The following is a 21,091-nucleotide window of genomic DNA, read 5'->3' on the forward strand; positions in this document are numbered from 1 at the left end:
TCTTGTATTGGAGGCAGACCAGGGAAAGTTCTTTCGGCTGATCTTGGAGATGGCAGGATGTTGCAATGAGAAGAGGTGGAGTAGATTGACCTTGAAGCTATTGGGGTTTTGAAGAATGGGAGAGAAATTGAATGAAACATCGAGGATTCTGAGGGGCTTTGACAGGGTAGATGCTGTGAAGTTAGAAAATCGAACAGTACAACAGAGTGATAGGCCCTTCGGCCCATCATGGCTGTGCTGACCATGATGCTATTCTAAACTAATCCCATCTGCCTGCTCAGTTTATATCCCTCTATTCTCTGCCTGTTTATGTGTCTATCTAAATGCCAGTTCAAGCCTTCGCCCTCGTTGCCACTTCTCCCACCTCCTGAGCAGCCTCCACTCTCTCTGTCAAGAACACCGGCCTCATTCATCTCATTTAAAACTTCTCACTCTCACCGGAAACCGAGGCGCCCTAGTATTTGAGATTTCGACATTGGAAGAAGGATTCCAATTATTCGCACTATACATGCCTTTCCTAATGCTATATATCTGTACCAGGTCACCCCCTCAGCCGCCGATACTCTCGCAAGACAATCCAACTGTGTCTAAACTCCTGACAGTAAACACATTCTCATCCAGACAACATTCTGGTAACCCTCTGTTGCACGCTCCCCAAAGTCGCCACATCCTTCCTGTAGTGTGTCGATGAGACCTATACACAACATACCAAACATGGCCGAATGCAGTTTCATTCAGTCACAACATAACATGCAAACGTCTGTACTCAATACTGTGACCAGTGAAATGAAGCATGCCATACGCTTCCTTTACCACCACATTCTGCTGTGTTGTTATTTTCTGGGAGCTACGGATTTGCATCCAATGTCGCCTGTTTTATCAATGTTTCCAATTAGTCAATTGGTGTAATTCTCTCTTCCATTTGACATTATAAATGCATCACTTCACACTTGTCCCGATGAAATTCGATTTGCCATTACTCTGTCCAGCGATCCAGCTGATCTACACGCTGCTGCAACTTTTAACACTCTTCCTCACTATCCACAATTCCCCGAACTACCCCTAATAATTACATGCTTCTCCAAATGTTGTCTGCAAAATTACTAATCAAACTGCTGACCTTTTCATCTTATTCACAGAGATAAATTACAAACAGATATCGCAGCACTGATCCTGTGAAACACCATTGGCCACAGATGTCCAATCGGAAATTCACCACTGCACATGCCTCTGTCTACTATCACCAAGAAAATATTGTATCCAACTTACCAATGACCATTGATTCCATGGATTGTGATTTGATCTTCCACATTTCCCTTGCTTTTTGAAAGTTGTCCATTCAACATGACTCTATATTTTGATTCCCAGATTAAATTGGCTGTCTCAGGATGCACTGACTGCATCCTTTCTTCACAACAAAACAGGACCTTGTTTGGTTTTTTACTGATCCTGCCTAAATCCCTACAGCCCCTCAATAATCACATCCCAGCCATGGTCATTCTGCAGCCCCATCTCCATAACAACATTTCGATCATACCTGTTCTCTTCAGTTAATGCTATCATTCCATCTGCCTTGTTGCAAATGCATGGCGCATGTTACCGAGAGAGGATCTTTGAGGGATGGATAGAGGTCACAAGAGTTGGAGAGATGTTTGGGAATGCGACGATGTTGCAGGGTTAAGCATAGCTACAGTTGCGAGCGAACGTTCACAGGAGAAAACATTTTATTGTTTGAAGGAAGTTAGAGAGATAAAGTGTCTTTGAATTGAAGAGATTACACAGACTTGGAGTCTTGTATGCAGTGGAGGAGATTAAACTGATAGGGATGGCTTTAGAGACTCAACAACGATAGGAAATAATGGGGGTTGCAATGGTGAGAGCAGGTTTCAGCACGTTGGAAGGTATAGACCTGAAGGAGCTTTCAATGATAGCGATGGCGTTCGGGTCTGGTGGGGGCTGCAAAGTAAAGGGGATTGTAGAGACTGGAGGCATTTACACCGATAGGGAGAGAATTAGTGGTCGGCAGAATTCACAAAAACGGGTCTGCAGGACACGACAGAAATCAGAAGGGTTATATCAACTTGATGGTGTACACAGGCAGGAAAGCTTGTGGGGGGTTGGAGCAGCTCAACATGATAGGGAGGGGCATGGAGACTGGAGATGTTGCAGAAAGATTACTATGTTTAATGCTTTAGAACTCCACGTAAGTCTGTCCTGGTTCCTTCTTTATGTTTCTGAACCGCTGTCGATACACTTCTGGTACAAATCCATAAGCACATAAAATAGCCTGTTCAACGTGTGCATCATCTCTTGACCACTCATGAGACAGCGCTGCAAATACCTCACTGGCTCTGCCTAACAGCTTAGACTGAACGAGCTTTACCCACAAAACCTCAGGCCACTCCATCTGTTTATCCAATTTTTCAAATGAAGTACAGAGGTCCTTGAAAGTAGAGTCACAGGTAGATAGGATAGCAAAGAAGGTACTTGGTATGCATTCCTTTATTGGTCAGAGTATTGAGCACAGGAGTTGGGAGGTCATGTTGCAGCTGTACATGACATTGTTAGGCTACTTTTGGAATACCGTGTACAATTCTGGTCTCCTTCCTATCGGAAAGATGTCGTGAAACTTAAATAGGTTCAGAAAAGATTTACAAGGATTTTGCTATGGTTGGAGGATTTGAGCTACAGGGAGAGGCTGAACGGGGTGGGGCTGCTTTCCATGGAGCATCAGAGGTTGAGAGGTGAACTTATAGAGGTTTATAAGATCATGAGGGGCACGGATAGAATAAATAGGCAAAGTATTTTCACTTGGGTCGGGTGTTCAGAACCAGAGGACGTAGGTTTAGGGTGAGAGGGGAAAGATATAAAAGAGACTTACGGAGCAACTTTTTTTACACAGAGGGTGGTACGTGTTTGGAATGAGCTGCCAGAAGAAGTGGTGGAGGCTGGTACAATTGCAACACTTAAGGGCATCTGGGTGGGTACATGAATAGGAAGGTTTTAGAGGGAGATGGGCCAGAGGCTGATTGGTGCGACTGGATTGTCAAGGACAAGTTGACCCAAGGGGTCTGCTTCCATGCTGTACATCTCAATGATTCTCTGACGTTAATTGCCGAAGTTTCAAATCACTGCAGGCAGTTAGAGACTGAGAAAGAATTGTAAGATCTTTTGGAGGTTCCACAGTTCGGGAGGATTGCAGGGACTTGATGATGTTGTACATGGAAGTAGAGTTATAGGGACTGAAGCTGGGAACAGAGTTAGAGAGACGTGCAGGGGATTACAGAGATATGGTGGCCAGTGGTCTCTGGTGGAAGTTCCATGTAGAGGGATGGTTTTTGGAACTGCTGGACATTAGAAAGATAGGTAGATTTGGAGGGGCTTGAGGGGTTCACAGATGCATGGAGAAATGTAGTGACTGGAGCATACGGAGCTGCTGAGGGCTGTAGGAGATGCAATAATTTGGATGAACTGTAGAAGCTGGAGGGGTTCTCACAGACAAGGAGGATTGTAGGAATGTAGGGAGTTTACGGAGATAGAGGGTTGGAGAATTCTCAGTAATTAGTGGTTTGGAGCACTGTCCAGACTAGGGGTGGCTTCAGAATGATGGAGGGACAGAGCAAAAGGTAGTGGTCGCAAAAATCATAGAACATAAACATGTCACTTCGGTGCTGTGCCATTGAGGGTCATCAGGAGGACATTCTTCCTCAATAAAATGTACAGATCCTCAGGGGAATGGACAGGTGGATGCTGAAAGGATGCTTCCTTCTCCTTATGGGAGAGAGGCAGACAACGAGACTCTGTTTGACAAAGATGGAGAAGAGGGAGTTGTCTTTTTCTCCCAATGGCCCAAACCCACTTCAGGTTGGTTCTCACACAGCTCAAAGGAAAGCAATGTGATAACAAAGAGCAAGGTCGGTTGGGGCTGCAGGAGATATGAGACGAAGGCCAGGTTGGAAGGGCTGGAGGGAGTGAGAGAAAAGGGATGTTCAACAGCTGTAAGGGTTTACAGGGAGTGGACTTTGTCAGGACTGGAGAATATGACACGCTCACTCATGAGAGGGAGATAACGATATGGCACAAGGTCAAACACAGCAGGAGGATCCCAAGCTCCGTACCTGTCATTTACTCAGGGAGCGGCTCTCACCCAGTCTGGTCCCAAGCTCCAATGCAAACAGCATGAGGTTTCCCAGTTCCTGGTGCTCAGAGCCCAGTGCACTCACCCCTGAACCAGTCGGTGAAGTATTTACACAGTTGTACATTTCCAGAAACATTGTGTCCTAGCTGACATAAACTGGTAAATTCACACTCTACCAGGCAAAGACCATCTGCACTCAGATTTCCTGGTGATACAATCCTCTGAGTGATAGTCTGCATTGAACAACAGAATACACGAATCCCCATTGCATGGGTCAGGGTCAATGACAACATTTTCATTCTTTCAAAAATGACAACTCCTCAATTCCTGCATCTCACAAAACTGCCATTTAAAAATGTTAAAATAAAGAACATGCCAAATGAAGGCTTTGATGAGGTGAGCTCTGGTCAGTAACATAGATCTGGATGTTATGGAGAGTGCTTTCTATCAGAGCACCACCAGCTCAGTTTCAGGCACACAGACAGAACGGGCAAATAGATTCACAACGGAATTCACATCTCACAGCCTGGCAATTTGAAGCTGTGCTCACCCATTCCGGTAAAAATCTCTAGAAACAGGACATCAGAATCTGGAGACTGGAGGTTGGCTATCATGTTGCTCCTATTTAAGGAAGGCAGTAAAGAAAATCCAGGAAACTATAGACTGTTGAGCCTGACATCTGTGGGCAAGTTGTTGGAGGGAATCGTAAGGGACAGGATGTATATGTATTTGGAAAGGCACGGACTGATTAGGGATAGTCAACATTGCTTTGTGAGTGGGAAATAATGTCTCACAAACTTGATTGAGATTTCTGAAGAAGTAATATAGAGGATTGATGAGAGCAGAGTGGTGGATGTGATCTATATGGACTTCAGTCAGGTGTTCATCAAGGTTCCCCATGGGAGACTGGTTAGCAAGGTTAGATCTCACGGAATACAGGGAGATCTAGCCAATTGGTACAGAACTGGCTCAAAGGTGGAAGACAGAGGCTGGTGGGGGAGGGTTGGTTTTCAAACTGGAGGCCTGTGACCAGTGAAGTGCCACAAGGATCGGTGCCGGGTCCAATACTTTGCTTTGTTCACATAAATGATTTGGATGTGAGCATAAGAGGTATAGTTTGTAAGTGTTCAGTTGACAACAAAATTGGAGGTGTAGTGGTCAGTGAAAGAGGTTACATCCGATTCCAATGGGATCTTGATCAGATGTGCCAATGGGCTGAGAAATGGCAGGTGGAGATTAATTCAGATAAATGCGAGATGCTGCATTTTGCAAAATGCGAGATGCTGCATTTTGCAAAAGCAAATCTTTGCTGGACTTATACACTTAATGGTAAGGCTTGACAGAGTGTTGCTGAACATAGGGAAATTGGAGTGCAGGTTCATAGCTCCTTGAAAGCAGAGTCGCAGATAGGTAGGATAGTGAAGAAGTCATTTGGTATGCTTTCTTTTATTGGTCAGAGTATTGAGCACAGGAGTTAGGAGGTCATGTTGTGGCTGTACAAGACATTGGTTAGGTCTCTTTTGGAATATTGTGTGCAATTCTGGTGACCTTCCTATCGGAAGGATGTTGTGAAACTTGAAAGGATTCAAAAAAGATTTACAAGGATGTTGCCAGGATTGGAGCAGTTGAGCTATAGAGAGAGGTTGAACAGGCTGGGGCTGTTTTGCCCGGAGCCTCGAGGCTGAGGGGTGACCTTATAGAGGTTTATAAAAATTATGAGGGGTGACCTTATAAAGGTTTATAAAATCATGAGGGTCATGGAGAGGGTAAAGAGACAAAGTCTTTACCCTTCGGTTTGGCAGTCCAGAACTGGAGGCCACAGGTTTATGGTTAGAGGGGAAAGATATAAAAAAGACTTTAGGAGCATTCTTCTTCCCGCAGAGGGTGCTACCTGTATGGAATGAGCTGCCAGAGGAAGTGGTGGAGGTTGATACAAAGGCATCTGGATGGGTATATGAATAGGAAGGGTTTGAAAGAATATGCGCCAGATGCTGGTAGGTGGGACTAGATTGGGTTGTGATATCTGGTCGGCATGGACGGGTTGGACTGAAGGGTCTGCTTCCATGCTGTACATCCCTTTGACTCTAAGAGGGGCTGAATGGTCCAATCAAAAATGATCTATGGTTCAAATCATAACATCCTTCAGTTTTCGTAATCCATTCTTGGTTCCATTTTGCAGGCTCTGTGAATCCCGCTCCCTCGACACTCCCACAGGACACAAGTCCCTTCCCATGTTTGTACCATCGTCCAGGTTCTGCAGCCCTTCCTACCTCTGTAACATGGCCCGGACACTACAACTCTTCCTTCCTCTGCAATGTTCCCCAGAAGGGCACTGGAGCCCGCTGGCACTTACAGAGTAAGGGAGGGATATCGGGCCTGGAGCATTTTGCAGGCATCAGGAATGTAGGGACTTGAGGAGGTTTCACAATTTATGAGTGTTGTAGGGACTGGAGGAAGTTACAAAGATAGGGATGGTTTCAGATTGGAGGATTCTGCAGAAAAAACAAATACATGGTTAATGGCAGGATACTTAGCAGTGTGCACGAACGGTGTGTCCCTGAAGTTACTACTCAAGTTGAGAGGGTGTTAAGAAGGCGTATGTGTGTTGGCTTTCATTAGCGGGGGGTTGAGTTTAAGAGATCCAGGATTTTGCTGCAGCTCGATAGAGCCCCAGTTCCACCACACTTGGAATACTGGAACAGTTCTGTTCATCTCATTATAGGAAGGATGTCAAAGCTTTATAGACAGGACAGAGTATACTTAGCAAGATGTTGCCCTGACTGGAGGGCATGCCCATTGAAGGTAGGTTGTGGAATCTCGGGCCTTTCAGATCAGAGTGAACAAGAAAGAATGGCGACATGATAGATGTGTACAAGGTAATAAGGGGCATCGATTGCGTGGATAACCAGAGACAACTTCCCATGGCAAAATGGCTATCACAAGGGGACATATTTTCAAGGTAATTGGCGGAAGATTTAGCTTAGATATCAGAGGTACGTTATTAACACAGAGTGTGCTGGGTGCGTGGAATGGACTGCCAGCCGTGGTAGGAGATTCAGACACACTACGGACATCTAAGCAACTCTTGCATTGGCACAGCGATTTTAGCAAAATGTAGGGTATGTAGGTTAGTTTAGTCTTCAGAGTAGGATAAAAGGTCAGCACAATAACAAGGGCTGAAGGGCTTGTACTGGGCTGTCCTATTCTATGTTCTAAATAGCGAGGGTTATGATGGCAGGAAGTGGTTTCGGGAAGCTGGAGAGGATGGGGTCTGAATGAAGAGACACAAAGAGGAGGCGTTGCTAAGGTTGCATGAGGTAACAGAGACAGAGGGTTGTGGGTACTGGTGGTGGTTTCACAGGGAGGAGCATAGAGCCACAGGTGGTTACAGAAATGTGGAGAGCTGTAGGGCCTACAGGAATTTCATGGAGCTGGGGAGGTTGGGAGGGATGGATCAGTTTACAAGGATAAGAACATTGGTAGGATGGGGTGTTTTACACAGACAGGAATGTTTCAGGTGAATGGAGCAGATTACAGAGATAAAGTGGGTTGTACAGACCCACAAACAGACATATGAAAGGTAGTAGCGACTGAAGATGTTTATAGATACAGGAAGACTTAGGTTATGCAGGTTATTTAGACATGGAAAGTGTGGAATCATGCAGATTTTCCAAGTGATAAAGACAGCAATTTTGTTTGGAGACAGCTCCACAGATTATGGAGCATTCGTAACCTCCTCCAGTTTGGTCAAAGTGGGAAGGGTTGTAGGGGAGGGTGATGTTTACACATGCAAGAGCTGGAGAAGATTATGGGAATGAGTAGATGGATGGAGACACTGGAGGAGCTTACATTGACAGGGTGGGTGCTGGCAATGGGAAGATATCACATAGATAGAGGGTCTTGTAGGAACTGGATCGGAAGAGTCACAGGCATTGGAATAACTTCTGCAGATTGGGAGAGTTACAGAGACTGAGAGGATTGTGGGGTCTCCAGGGATTGATCGTGTCTTTAAGAATAGAAGAATTTATGTCGATACTGAATGCAGTCTTCATTTCAAGACCAGAGCCTTATTATCCCTCATCAGCCAAGGATCCCTAAACCTGCCAGCTTTTCCCTTTATCCCAATGGGGCATACTGGCCCTGGATTCTTGATATCACACTTTGCAAAGCCTCCATTTGCCAGTTGTTCCTTTTCCTTCAAACATAATCACCCGATCGATTAGAATCATAATATGGAGGTGCCGGTGTTGGACTGGGGGTGGACAAAGTTAAAAATCACCCAACACTCGGTTCCTGTCCAACCGATTTATTTGAAAGCACTAGCTGTCAGAGCACTGCTTCTTCATCAGGTGGTTGTGGAGTACAATCCTAAGGTACAGAATTTATAGCAACAGGATGGCGGTGTCATGGAATATAATATCAAACAAATTTAGTTTAAGCCTTTCATCAGTTACAGTGATCACCAGCCCTTCCAAAGCGAGTTGGATTATAGCTGGGCATTGTGCAATTTTAAATTCACTGCATTGACACCTGCCAGATCCTGCAGAATGGCCCCAAACCTGACCCTGCTCCAGTATTCCTCTTGAATCTGTGGATCTCTCCTATCTTTTTCCATAACTATGTTAAAACGAAGACAGTTGTGGGCACTGGACCCAAAGTGCTCTCCGAATGACACTTCAGTCACTTGCCCGACGTCGTTTTCTGAGGGGAGGTCCAGTGTTGCACCCGCCTGAGTAGAGTAGGGCCCTCTGCATATTGATTTAGGAACCTTTACTGGACACATTTGAAAAATTGCTCTCCTTCCAGGTCTTTTATACGCTGGCTGGTCCAGTCAATACAGGGAAAATTAAAATCTCCAACCAATACTCCTCGATTATTCCTATAGTTATCTGTAATCTCTCTACACATCTGCTCCTCTGATATCTGTTGGGTCTACAACAGTCTATAATACAGTCTCAACAAAGTGACCCCCCCTTCTTCTATCTAACTTCTAACCATGTGACCTCATTTGATAACCACTTAAGAGTATCCTCTCTGAACACTGTGGCGATGTCTTCCCTTATCAAAAGGACAAATCTCCCTCTTCACCCCCTCACATACTTGTCCTTCTATCACTCCTGTAGTTTCTTTATCCTGGAACACTGAGCTGCCAGTCCTGCCCTTCTCTCAGCCATGTTTCTGATATGACTATAATATCCCAGTCCTCAGAGCGAATCCATGCTCTGAGCCCATCTGCCTTACCAGTCAGGCCTCGTGCGTTCATATAAATGCCCTTTAAACCAGAAGTCTTTTACCTGCCTTGACTGTGTCCCTGGATATCCTGAATAGAAAACTTGCTCTCGATGGCTGATGTATATTCCCCTGACAGGTCGATGGTCCCTCTCTTATTCAGAGTCCCTACTCCCTGCCAAACTAGTTTAAACCCTCGCGGGTAATGTGAACAAATCACCGCACAGGGATGCTGGTGCCTCTCTGCTTCAAGTCTAACCTGTCAACTCTTCCTCAGAAGAGGTCCCAATGATCCAAGAACTGACAAGCCTGCCCACTACAGCAGCTCCTCAATCACATATCCATCTGGCCTATCTTTCTATTTCTATCCTCACTGGCATACGGTATTGGGGGTAATCGCGAGATCCCTTCTCCTGAGGTCTTGCCTTTTAACTTCTTACCAAACTGAGTGGCGTTTTTCCGGGTGCTCCGGTTTCCTCCCAAAATCCAAAGATGTACAGATTAGGCGAATTGGCCATGCGAAATCGCCCATAGTGTCAGGTGCGTTAGTCAAGGGTAAATATAGGGGAGGGGAATGCGTCTGGGTGAGTTACTCTTTGCTGGGTCGGTGTGGACTTGTTGGGCCAAAGGACCTGTTTCTATAATGTAGCGAATCTAATCTAATGAACTACCTGTGCACATTTCACAAGACCCCATCCCTTTGTTTAACTATGGCATGTGTACCAATTGCACAATGACCTCTGGCTGTTCATGCTCCCCCTTCAAAATGTTCTGCAACTGCTCAGAGATTTTCTTGACCCTGGAACCCGGGAGAGAGCAGACCATCCTGGGGTCGCTTCTGCAGCCACACAGTCTCCTGCTTGTCCCTCTAACAACAGAGTCACCTTTCAGTATCAATAGTATCAGTATCTCCTATCAGTATCATTAGACAGAGACTGTGAGGAACTACCTGCAGTTGGATCTATATTCGGAAAGTGGGAGTAGTTTAAAGTGATACAGTGAGAATTCAGGGCCAGCGTGTTCCTGTCGAGTGAATAGTCAAGGCCACATGTCCAGCAATCACTGATTCGGCGATATTGTGAGTTTCATAAAGAAAGTGCAGTGCAATAAAAACAGGTGAAGTTCTTCAAAATTTCAGTGAGTGAAAGAGGATTGTCGAAAATGAAAGGCAAACAATAGACAAGAAATATATTTAGCAGATATGATTGAGGAAAAGCCACAAGGTATTTTATCAGCTTGTTCGAGTAAGTGGATTACTGGGGAAAGAGTGGTGCCGATTAGAAACCAAAGGGACAATCGGTACATGGAGCCAGAGGAAGTAGGTGAGGTATTCAATGAATACTTCCCATCTGTATTCACACAGGAGAAAGACATTGTAGCCGGGGATTTAGGTGGGATGGTGAGGTCCCCGAACATGTTAAGCTCAATAAGGAGGAGGTATTAAATGTTTTCACAGGCATAAAAGGTGGAGAAATCCCCAGTGCCCAATGAAATGTATCTCAGGCTGCTGTGGAAGGTAAGGGAGCAGATTGCTGGGGCCCTGGCAGAGAAATGTAATACTTTGCTGGCCACAGGTGAAATTCAAGAAGGGCAGCAGGGATAGGCCAGATATTTAGAGTGTATAGCCCAACATCAGTGTGAGGGAAATTATTGGAAACAATTGTGAGGGTCAATTTGAATCAATAATTGGAAAGGCAGGGATCGATTAGGAATACTCAGTACGGATTTGGTAGGAGAAGATCCTGTCTGATGAATTCAGCTAATTTTTCTTTGAAATTACAATTAAAAATATTGATGAGGGCAGTGCAGATGACGTGGGTTCCATGGAGTTCATTAAGGTCTTTGACAAGGTCCCACATGGAGGGCTCATCCAAATGGGAAGAGCCCATGGGATCCAAAGCAAGTTGGCAAATTGGATCCAAAATTGGTGGAGGATTGGTTTTGTGATTGAAAGCCTTTGCCCAGCGGCTGTACCACAGGGTTCTGTGCAGCAACCGTTGCTGTTTATGATGTACATTAATGAGTTGGATGTGAAAGCAGAAGGTATCATTAGTAGGTTTGCAGATGACATGAAAGGTGTTGTCCACAGTGAGGGGGATGGTCTCAGACTACAGTTTGAAGGTTGAGGCAGGATCAGAATTTCAAGAGAGTCATTTCAATTGACAAGGCAGGCAAGAGCACAGCAGGCGATGAGGGAAAACTGATGTATTAAACTACATGTACTTTGATATAAAATGCCTGACAGGAAAGGCAGATGAATGCACGGCATGGACAGGAACATGGGACAGGGATATCACAGGAATTACAGAGGTACAGCTGAGGGAAGGATGGGCGAATGTTCTGGGGTACAGATGTTACAGGAAGAAGAGAAGGAGAGGCATTTGAGGAGGAGCAGGAAGAGGAGCGGATGTTGTGATCAGTGAAAACGTCACTGCAGAATTTAGAGAGGATATTCCTGGCGATCGCTCAGTGAAGCTCTAATAGTGCTTCCGTTTGATATGACTGTACTACAGGTCCTCAGCAGTCAGCAGGAATTTGAGCAACAGATATATGGGAGATGTCAGATAGTTGGTCCACAAGGCGTGACATAGGTACAGTGTTGGAGCGACAGCACAGTACAGAAAGTTCCCAGTCAGCATTACAACCCACTCATGGGAAGCCTGTTTTCCCCTCTGTTGTACTGATGCTCGCTAACACAGCACAGGCCTGGATTGATGACTGTGACACCCTCGGTGCCGACTTAGTACAACAAAGCTTACAGTCGGGGTAGTGACTGAGCCTGGGTATGTCTGTAATGTGCCCCCCCCTCCGGCACTATATTCATGTCATGTCTTGTTACATGATGTTTGGAGCCCTCTCATTGCCCTCTGCTCTGTGCACTGTGAGTGATCTTACCTCACTGCAGGATTTATAGAAGGCTCCAGATCTCCCTGCACTTTGTCTCTCTGGCTGACCGACCATCTTCAATGTGGCGATGGACGATACACCCAGCAGTTGGGAAGTCTATTTAGTCAGGAACTTTCTGAGTACCTACAGGAGACAGAGAGATAGACAGAATGGGAAATTAGACTGATGCAGTCAGGGTTACATGTGGAGAATGGCACTGAGTTCCACTGAGACCTGGAAAATCCAAGTCTCCATCTATGGCTTGTGCTGCTGCGTCTCTCTAGAGGCAGCAATTAGACCCTCACAGTGTAGGTTACCAAATGGAGAGAGACTGAGTGATATCACTCGAGTGCAGGAAGATGGCAGGATCACACAATTGTGTCGGAAGAACGGGTTTTGCTTCATGATGCACTGGTATAACTGATCAGGAATGAGCAACCAGTGAGCAGGCGAAGTGATGGCCTAGGGGTATTATTGCTAGAGCATGTATCCCAAACCTCAGCTCATGTTCAGGGGAGGCAGGTTTGAATACCACCATTTGAAATGGTGGAATTTTAAATGAATATTCTTTTTAAAAATTGGAATTAACAATCCATAAATAAGTATCAATAAAAATCCAAACACTTGACCTTCAGAGAAAGACAACAGTTCACTCTCACTTGGTCTGCAGGACATACCCACAGCAAAGTGTTTGCCTCTCAATTGCCCTCTGAAATGGGCGAGCCAGCTGCTTAGCTCAAGGGCAGCAAGGGATGGGCACTCAAAGCTAGTCAGCCAGAGACATCCACATCCCATACCTGATTTTTTAAGAAATCCATTCAGATTGTTCCACTGGAACCGTGCTGGGACCAGGGTCCTGGCCAATCACGTCGGTAGGTTTATGGACAGGGCTTTAAACTGACAAAGAGGACGCAGGGACATGGTTCAAGTGAAAGGAGCTCTCCAAATCCAAAGAGAAAAGGTGAAGCATCAGAGCAGCATGGGAATGTGACCGAAGACAACAGAAAGGAACAGATGGGACAAAGTTTAACAAAAACTGTACATCAGCAAATCGATTTGTGACAGGAAATTGTGGGAAAGAGTAAATTGTGTTTTATTTTAATGGACAAAGTCTCTGCATCACGGTAGATGGATTTGTGACACAGAGATAAAAAAGATTTATCACCAGGGAATTGTGGTTACAGGGTGAACAAAAGGTGGACCATAAATATTCAATGATTCACAACCCTGCGGAAACTCAGACAAAATGGGCAACGCTAACAATAATGGATAACATAGACCTTACAGAGAAAGCATTTGGTCTCAGATCATGAAGTAGAGTCAGCCTGAATGTAAATTCTGGCTATTACTTGCCAAGGACACAAGCAGCAGAACAGTTTTAGACAACCGAACAGCATTTCATTGCCCATCACTGCAATAAGCAGGAATTCAATGGAATTTTTAATAAAGGCACTGTGAAAATTTAGTGAAACTTCAAAATTCGCATAATCTGGGACAATCACACTGACAACAGTGATATTGGAAGAGGAGTTCGGAGAATTTCTTTCAGTGTTTCTTTGATTAACACATTGTGCAACTAGCTAGGGACATAACTATCGTGGAGCGACACTTCGTGAACGAATAATGTCACTTGGAGAGATCCTCCGGGAAATTGTGATAAAGTGCAGTTTAAAGAAAGATAAAGTTTTAAAGTGAAGCACAGAAAGGACAAACTACAACTAGAAACAAAAATAGACAATTACATGAGTTTGAGAGGATAACTGACCAAGGTAAACAGTCTGAACAGACTGAAATATGTGTCTGTAAATGAACAGTGGAAAACATTTGAAGGAACAGTGTAAAACACTCAAAAGGTCATTCCACTGAAACAGACCAAACCTCAGCAAGAAATCCCCACCGGTCCCTCCCTCAGGACAAAGTGGATCATATTAGATTATCAGGCTGAGAAGATCTCCACAAAGTACTTAAAATCCTGAAATGAGAGAGTGTTTTAGGAGTAAGTTTTGAAGGGATTGTAAAAGGTCTGCTAGCAGGGGGAGGGCAGTTGGAAGGGGAATCATTGTCAGGGTTTAATGACACGATAGAAACAGGGAAAGGTGAAGGTGCTGGAGGTGGTGAGGGTGTTACAGAGAGTGGTCAGGATCTGAATGGTGTTACAAAGCCAGTAAGGATTGCTGCAGCTGTGAGGTGTGTCAAAGGTAAGGAGGGACATATGTATTTTTATTTATTCTTTCATGGGATGTGGGTGTCACTGCCTGGACCAGCATTCTTTGACCCCATGCTAATTGCCCAGAGATTGCTGAGGCCCTGGTGGATATATTTCATACTTTGCTGGCCACAGGTGAAGTGCTGAATGACTGGAGGATCGCGAATGCGGTTCCTTTGTTCAGGCAGGGCTGCAGGGATAGGCCAGGTAATTACAGAGCAGATAGTCTAACAGCAGGGGGAGGGACATTATTGGAAACAATTGTGAGGATGAATCAACACTTGCAAAGGTAAGGATCAACTCGGTTTAGTCATCACGGATTTGGCAGAGGAAGATACTGTCTGAGGAATTCAGTTCAGTTTTTTTTAAATGGTGCTTAAATATATTGATGAGGGCTGTGCAGATGATGTGGTTTACACGGACTTGACTAAGTCCTTAAACAAGATCCAACATGTAAGGCTGGTCCAAACGGACTGGGTTCCAAGGCAAGTTGGCAAATTGGATGCAGAATTGGTGGATAGCATACTTTCACCAGCGGGTGTACCACAGGGATCTGTGCAGGAACCATTGCTGCTTATTCTGTCAAATAGTAACTTTGAAGTGAAAGCAGAAGGCATCAAGAGTAGGTTTGCAGATGACATGAAAGGTGAGGGTGTTGTTCACAGTGAGGAGGATGGTCTATGTCTGCAGTCCGATGTCGATCGGATGATAATCTAAGCAGAGTTTAGTTCTGGTTGAAGTGAGGTAACACTCTGTGGGAGGTACGATAAGCAGAGGACAGACATACTGAATGGTAGGACCGTGAGGTGTACTGAGAAATACAGGGACCTTGGTGGACAAGTCCATAGATCCCTGAAGGTGTCAGCACAGGGAGACAGGTGGGAAAGGCATCTCAACTGTGAGCAGGAGAGGGACCCATATCCTGGTGGAGTGAATTGCTAGAGCTGCTTGAGAGGATATAACCTGGTCTGGCAGGGTGTTGGACCTTAAATAAACGTAAGGCCAGAAAGAAGATTGAGGCTGGTACACAAGTTAAAGAGAGGGATTTCAAATGACAAGGCAGGCAAGAACAGAGCAGGGAATGGGGGAAACCTGGTTATTTAACTACATGTATTTCAATGCAAGGGGCCTGACAGCTCAGGAAGATGAACTCAGGGCATGGACTGGACCATCACACTGGGAGATTATAGTTATCACAGAAACACAGCTGAGGGAGGGGCAAGGCTGGCAACTCATTGTTTCAAGGTAGAGGGACTGCAGGAAGCATCGAAGGGGAGGCAAGAGAGGATGTGTGGTGATACGTCCGTGAATAGGAAATGTTTGGAGGGATATGAGCCAGAAACAGGCAGCTAGTTTGAGATTATGTTTTCTTCCAACTGTCGGGCCTGTTTCCATGCTGTACAACTATGACAAGAATATCGTTTTGGTCCATTTTTTGATAAACGCTGTGATGGAATGCTAGGGACCTAAAGACCAATTAGCCAGATGTCAGTGATGGGTAGGTTGTGGAAGTGATTCTGCAGACAGGAGTTACATGCATTTGCAAAGGCCAGGATTGATGAAAGCTAGTCAGCACAAAGTCAGGTCTCACTGGGCGGCACGGTGGCACAGTGGTTAGCACTGCTGCCTCACAGCCCCAGAGACCCGGATTCAATTCCCGCCTCAGGCGACTGACTGTGTGGAGTTTACACATTCTCCCCGTGTCTGCGTGGGTTTCCTCCGGGTGCTCCGGTTTCCTCCCACAGTCCAAAGATGTGCAGGTGAGGTGAATTGGCCATGCTAAATTGTCCGTAGTGTTAGGTAAGGGGTAAATGTAGGGGTATGGGTGGGTTGCGCATCGGCGGGTCGGTGTGGACTTGTTGGGCCGAAGGGCCTGTTTCCACACTGTAAAGTAATCTAATCTAATCTAACTTGATTGCTTTTGTTGAAGTGGTGACCATACATTGTCTACACTAAAGTCAGGAAGACCTTTGACAGGGTTTAGCATGATAGTTAGATCACATGGAATCAGGAGAGTTAGCCAACTGGATACAAAATTGGCTTGACAGTTGGAGACAGAGGGTGGTGGGAGAGGAGTTGTTCAGACTGGAGGCCTGTGACCAGCGGTGTGCTATAAGGATCGGGGCTGGGTCCACTGATACGTATCATCTACATAAACGATTCGGTTGAGAATATAGGAGTCATTGTTAGTAAGTTTGTAGATGATCAAATTAATAGAGTCGTGTGCAGTGAATATGGTTATCAAACGGCTCTTGAACAACGGGGCCAGTGAACCAAGGAATGAAAGATAGGGTTGACATATGGTGTTGAGTTTTGTTGAGACAAACCAGGGAGGACTAACTAATTGTTTGGCCCTGGACAGTGTTGTCGAACAGAGAGAGACCAAGGGGTGCAGTTACATTGTTCCTTGGAAGTGCAATTGCAGTTGGACAGGGTGTGGAACGCAGTATTTGACACACTTTCCTTCACTGTCCAGAGCTTTGATATGAATTGGAGACATTTGGAACATTGTCCTAAATATTTGCCTTAGGCAGAGGAGGCTACGGATTTACATACTAAAGGTTTATAAAACCATGCTGGGCCTCAGTAAGGTGAATAGCCAAAGGTAGGTGAGTCCAAAGCTAGAGGGTATAAACGTGGCGTGAGAGAGCAAGGATTTAAAGAGGGAGCTGAGGGGCAACATTTTCCACAGAGGATGGTGCATAGACGGAATGGACTGCCAGAGGAAATGGGAACAATTGCAACATGGAAAAGACATTTGGGGAAATGCATGGAGAGGAGAAGGTTTGAAGAGATAAGGGCCAAGCGCAGGCAAATGCGACACGTTTAGTATATGAATCATGGTCAGCATTGATGGGTTTGAGTGAAGGTTCTGTTTCCGTGCTACATGACTCTGTCTCCAGTTAAAGAGGAGGAGACTACTGAGATAAGGCATGTTGTAGACACTGAAGCAAGTTACAGCGATAGGGATGGTAGGCTGGAATGCAGTACGTTTCAAATTAGTGAAGTAACTATAAGGAAGGGAGGAGGTTACAAAGATAGCAACTGTTATAGGATTTTAAAAAAAATATTGAAGTCATTGGTCAACAAGATATGACATAGATTCAGTGTTGCAGTGTGGTTAGTCTTAGTACAACAGACCTTACATTATGGGCAGGGATTGAGCCTGGGGTAAGTCGATATTGTGCTCCCCCTCCAGCACTGTATCTGTGCCATGTCCTGTTAGCTGATGTTTGGAGCCCTCTCATTGCTCTCTGCCCTGTGCACTGTGAGTGATCTTACCTCACGCCAGGATTTATTGAGGACTCCAGATTTCCCTGCTCTTTGTCTCTCTGGCTGACCAGCCATCTTCAATGAGGTGATGGACGAGACACCCATCAGTTGGGAAGTCTATTGAGTCAGGACCTTCCTGAGTACGTATAGGAGACAGAGAGATAGACAGAATGGGAAATTAGACTGATGCTGTGAGGTTTACACATGGAAAATGGCACTGTGTCCCACAGAGATCTGGAAAATCTCAGTTTCCGTTCCTGGCCTGAGCTGCTGCGTCTCTCTGGAGTGAAGAATTCTGTTGGCTCAGGATCTGGAGTAGCTATAAGAGCAAGAGACACTGACAGAGGCAGCAATTAGACCGACACAGTGAGGGATACCACATGGAGACAGACTGAGTGATATCACCAGAGTGCAGTTATCAAGATCAAACAATTGTGTCGGAACAACGGGTTTAGCTTCATGATGCACTGGTGTCAGTGTTCAGGGATGGGCAACTATTGAGCAGGTGAAGTGATGGCCGAGTGGTATTATTACATTATGTATGCAAAACCTCAGCTATTGTACAGGGGAGAAAAGTTTGAATCCCACCATCATAAATGGTGGAATTTGAAATTAATAATTTTAAAAATAGTAATTAACAATCCACATGTAAGTATGAGACCATCGCTGATGTACAAAAAACCCAAACCACTTGTCCTTCAGAGATGGACATCTGCCCATCCTGACGTGGTCTGCACTACATAACCACAGCAAAGTGTTTGCCTCTGAAATGGCTGAGCAAGTTACTCAGCTCAATGGCAGCTAGGGCTGGGCAAGAAAGGCTGGTCAGCCAGAGACACCCACATCCCATAGCTGATTTTTAAAAAATAATCCATGAGGATGGACCCACTGGAACCGTGATGGGAACAGTGTCCTGGCCAATCATGTCGGTAGGTTTATGGACAAGGCTTTAAACTGACAGAGAGGATGCAGGGACAGGGTCCAGGTGAAGGAACATTCCAAATCCAAAGAAAGGTGACGCATCAGAACAGCATGGGAATTTGGCTGAAGACATTCAGAAAGGAACCGAAAGGGACAGAGTTTAACTTAACCTGTACATCAGCGAATAGGTATGTGACAGAACATTGTGGGAAAGAGTAAATTATGTCTTTTTTTTCACATGGGAAAGGTCTCTGCAATAAGGTAGATGGATTTGTGACACAGAGATAAAAGAAATTTATCACCAGGGAGACATGGTTACAGGGCGAACAAAAGGTGAACTTAAGTATTAAATTGCTCACAACCTTGCGGAAACTCAGGCAAAATGCGCAACGAGAACTATAATGGATAACAAAGGCATTACAGAGAAAGCATTTGGCCGAAGATCATGAAGTAGAGTCGGAATGTAAATTCTGGCTACTACTTGCCAAGGACAGAAACAGCAGAACAGTTTTAGCCACGGAACAGCATTTCATTGCACATCACTGCATTAAACAGAAACTAATTGGAATTTTTTAACAAAGATATTGTGATAATTTTGGGAAACTTCAATATTCGCATAATCTGGGACAATCACACTGACAACAGTGATAGTGGAAAGGGAGTACGGATAATTTTTTTTCAGTGTTTCTTTGAATAACACATTGTACAAATAGCTAGGGACATAACTATGTTAGATCGATGGTTGTGTGATGAAACTTAGTGAATGAGTAATGTCACCTGGAGAGATCCTCCGGGAAATTGTGATAAATTGCAGTTTAAAAAAATATAAAGTTTTAGAGTGAATCACAGAAAGGACAAATTACAATGAAAAACAAAAAAAATGCCAATTGCGTAAATTTGACAGGAGAAGTGACCAAGGTAAACAGGCTAAACAGACTGGAACATGTGTCTGTAAATGAACAGTGGAAAACAATTGAAGGAACAGTGTAAATCACTCAAAAAAGTACATTCCATCGAAACAGACAAAACCTCAACAAGAAACTCACTCCTGTCCCTCACTCAGGACAAAATGGATCATATTAAATTATAAGGCAAACAAGGTCAGAAAAACGTGCTTAAAATCCAGAAGTGAGAGCGTGCTTGAAGAGTAAGTTTTAAAGGGTCCCCTTGCAGGTGGAGGGCAGTGGGAAGGGTAATCATTGTCAGGGTTTAATGACGTGACAGGAACAGGGAGAGATGAACGTGCTGGAGGTGGTTTCAGAGAGTGGCCAGGACCTGAACGGTGTTACAAAGCCAGTATGGATTGCTGCAGCTGGAGGGGTTTCCAGAGATAGGGAGGGACATCGGAGGCAGAGGATCAACCAGCTGCTCATCCAAAACCACCACATCAGTGGCCACAGGATTTTTCATACACACTACTGACCATCCTCAGGCAATACTATTATTCACACACAGTATTAACCATTTTCAGACCACAGGAGCATTTACATAAAGTATTTCCGAATTACAGGCCAGAGGATAATTCACATACTGTATTGACCATCGTCAGGACACAGGATTATTCACAGATAATATTGACCATCCTCAGGCCACAGGATTATTCACACAAAGTTTTCAGCATTTACAGCGCACAGGATTATTCATACTCTATTGACCATGCACAGGCCACAGTATAATTTTTTTAAAAAATTACCATGCAGAGACCACAGATTATTAACACACAGCATTGACCACCCACAGGCCAAATTATCACTGGTTTACACCTCTTCCCACCCTACCTTTTGCAAAAATGCCAACCCGTATTCCGAATTCCTCCGCCTCCGCCGGATCTGCTACCAGGAGGACCAGTTCCACCACAGAGCACACCAGAAGGCCTTCTTCTTTAGAGACCGAAATTTCCCTTCCCACGTGGTTAAAGATGCCCTCCAACGCATCTCGTCTACATCCCGCACCTCCGCCCTCAGATCCCACCCCTCCAACCGTTACAAGGACAGAACACCCCTGGTGCTCACCTTCCACCCTACCAACCTTCGCAGAAACCATTTCATCCGCCGACATTTCCCCCAACTCCAAACAGACCCCACCACCAGGGATATATTTCCCTCCCCACCCCTTTCTACCTTCCGCAAAGACCGTTCCCTTCCTGACTACCTGGTCAGGTCCACGCCCCCCTACAACCCACCCTCCCATCCTGGCACTTTCCCCTGCCACCGCAGGAACTGTAAAACCTGCGCCCACACCTCCTCCCTCACCTCTATCCAAGGCCCTAAAGGAGCCTTACATATCCATCAAAGTTCTACTTGCACATCCACTAATATCATTTATTGTATCCATTGTTCCCAATGCGATCTCCTCTACATTGGGGAGACTGGGCGCCTCCTGGCAGAGCGCTTTAGGGAACATCTCTGGGACACCTGCACCAATCAACCACACCGCCC

Source organism: Chiloscyllium plagiosum, chromosome 8, assembly GCF_004010195.1.
Source record: "Chiloscyllium plagiosum isolate BGI_BamShark_2017 chromosome 8, ASM401019v2, whole genome shotgun sequence".
Classification (NCBI taxonomy): domain Eukaryota; kingdom Metazoa; phylum Chordata; class Chondrichthyes; order Orectolobiformes; family Hemiscylliidae; genus Chiloscyllium; species Chiloscyllium plagiosum.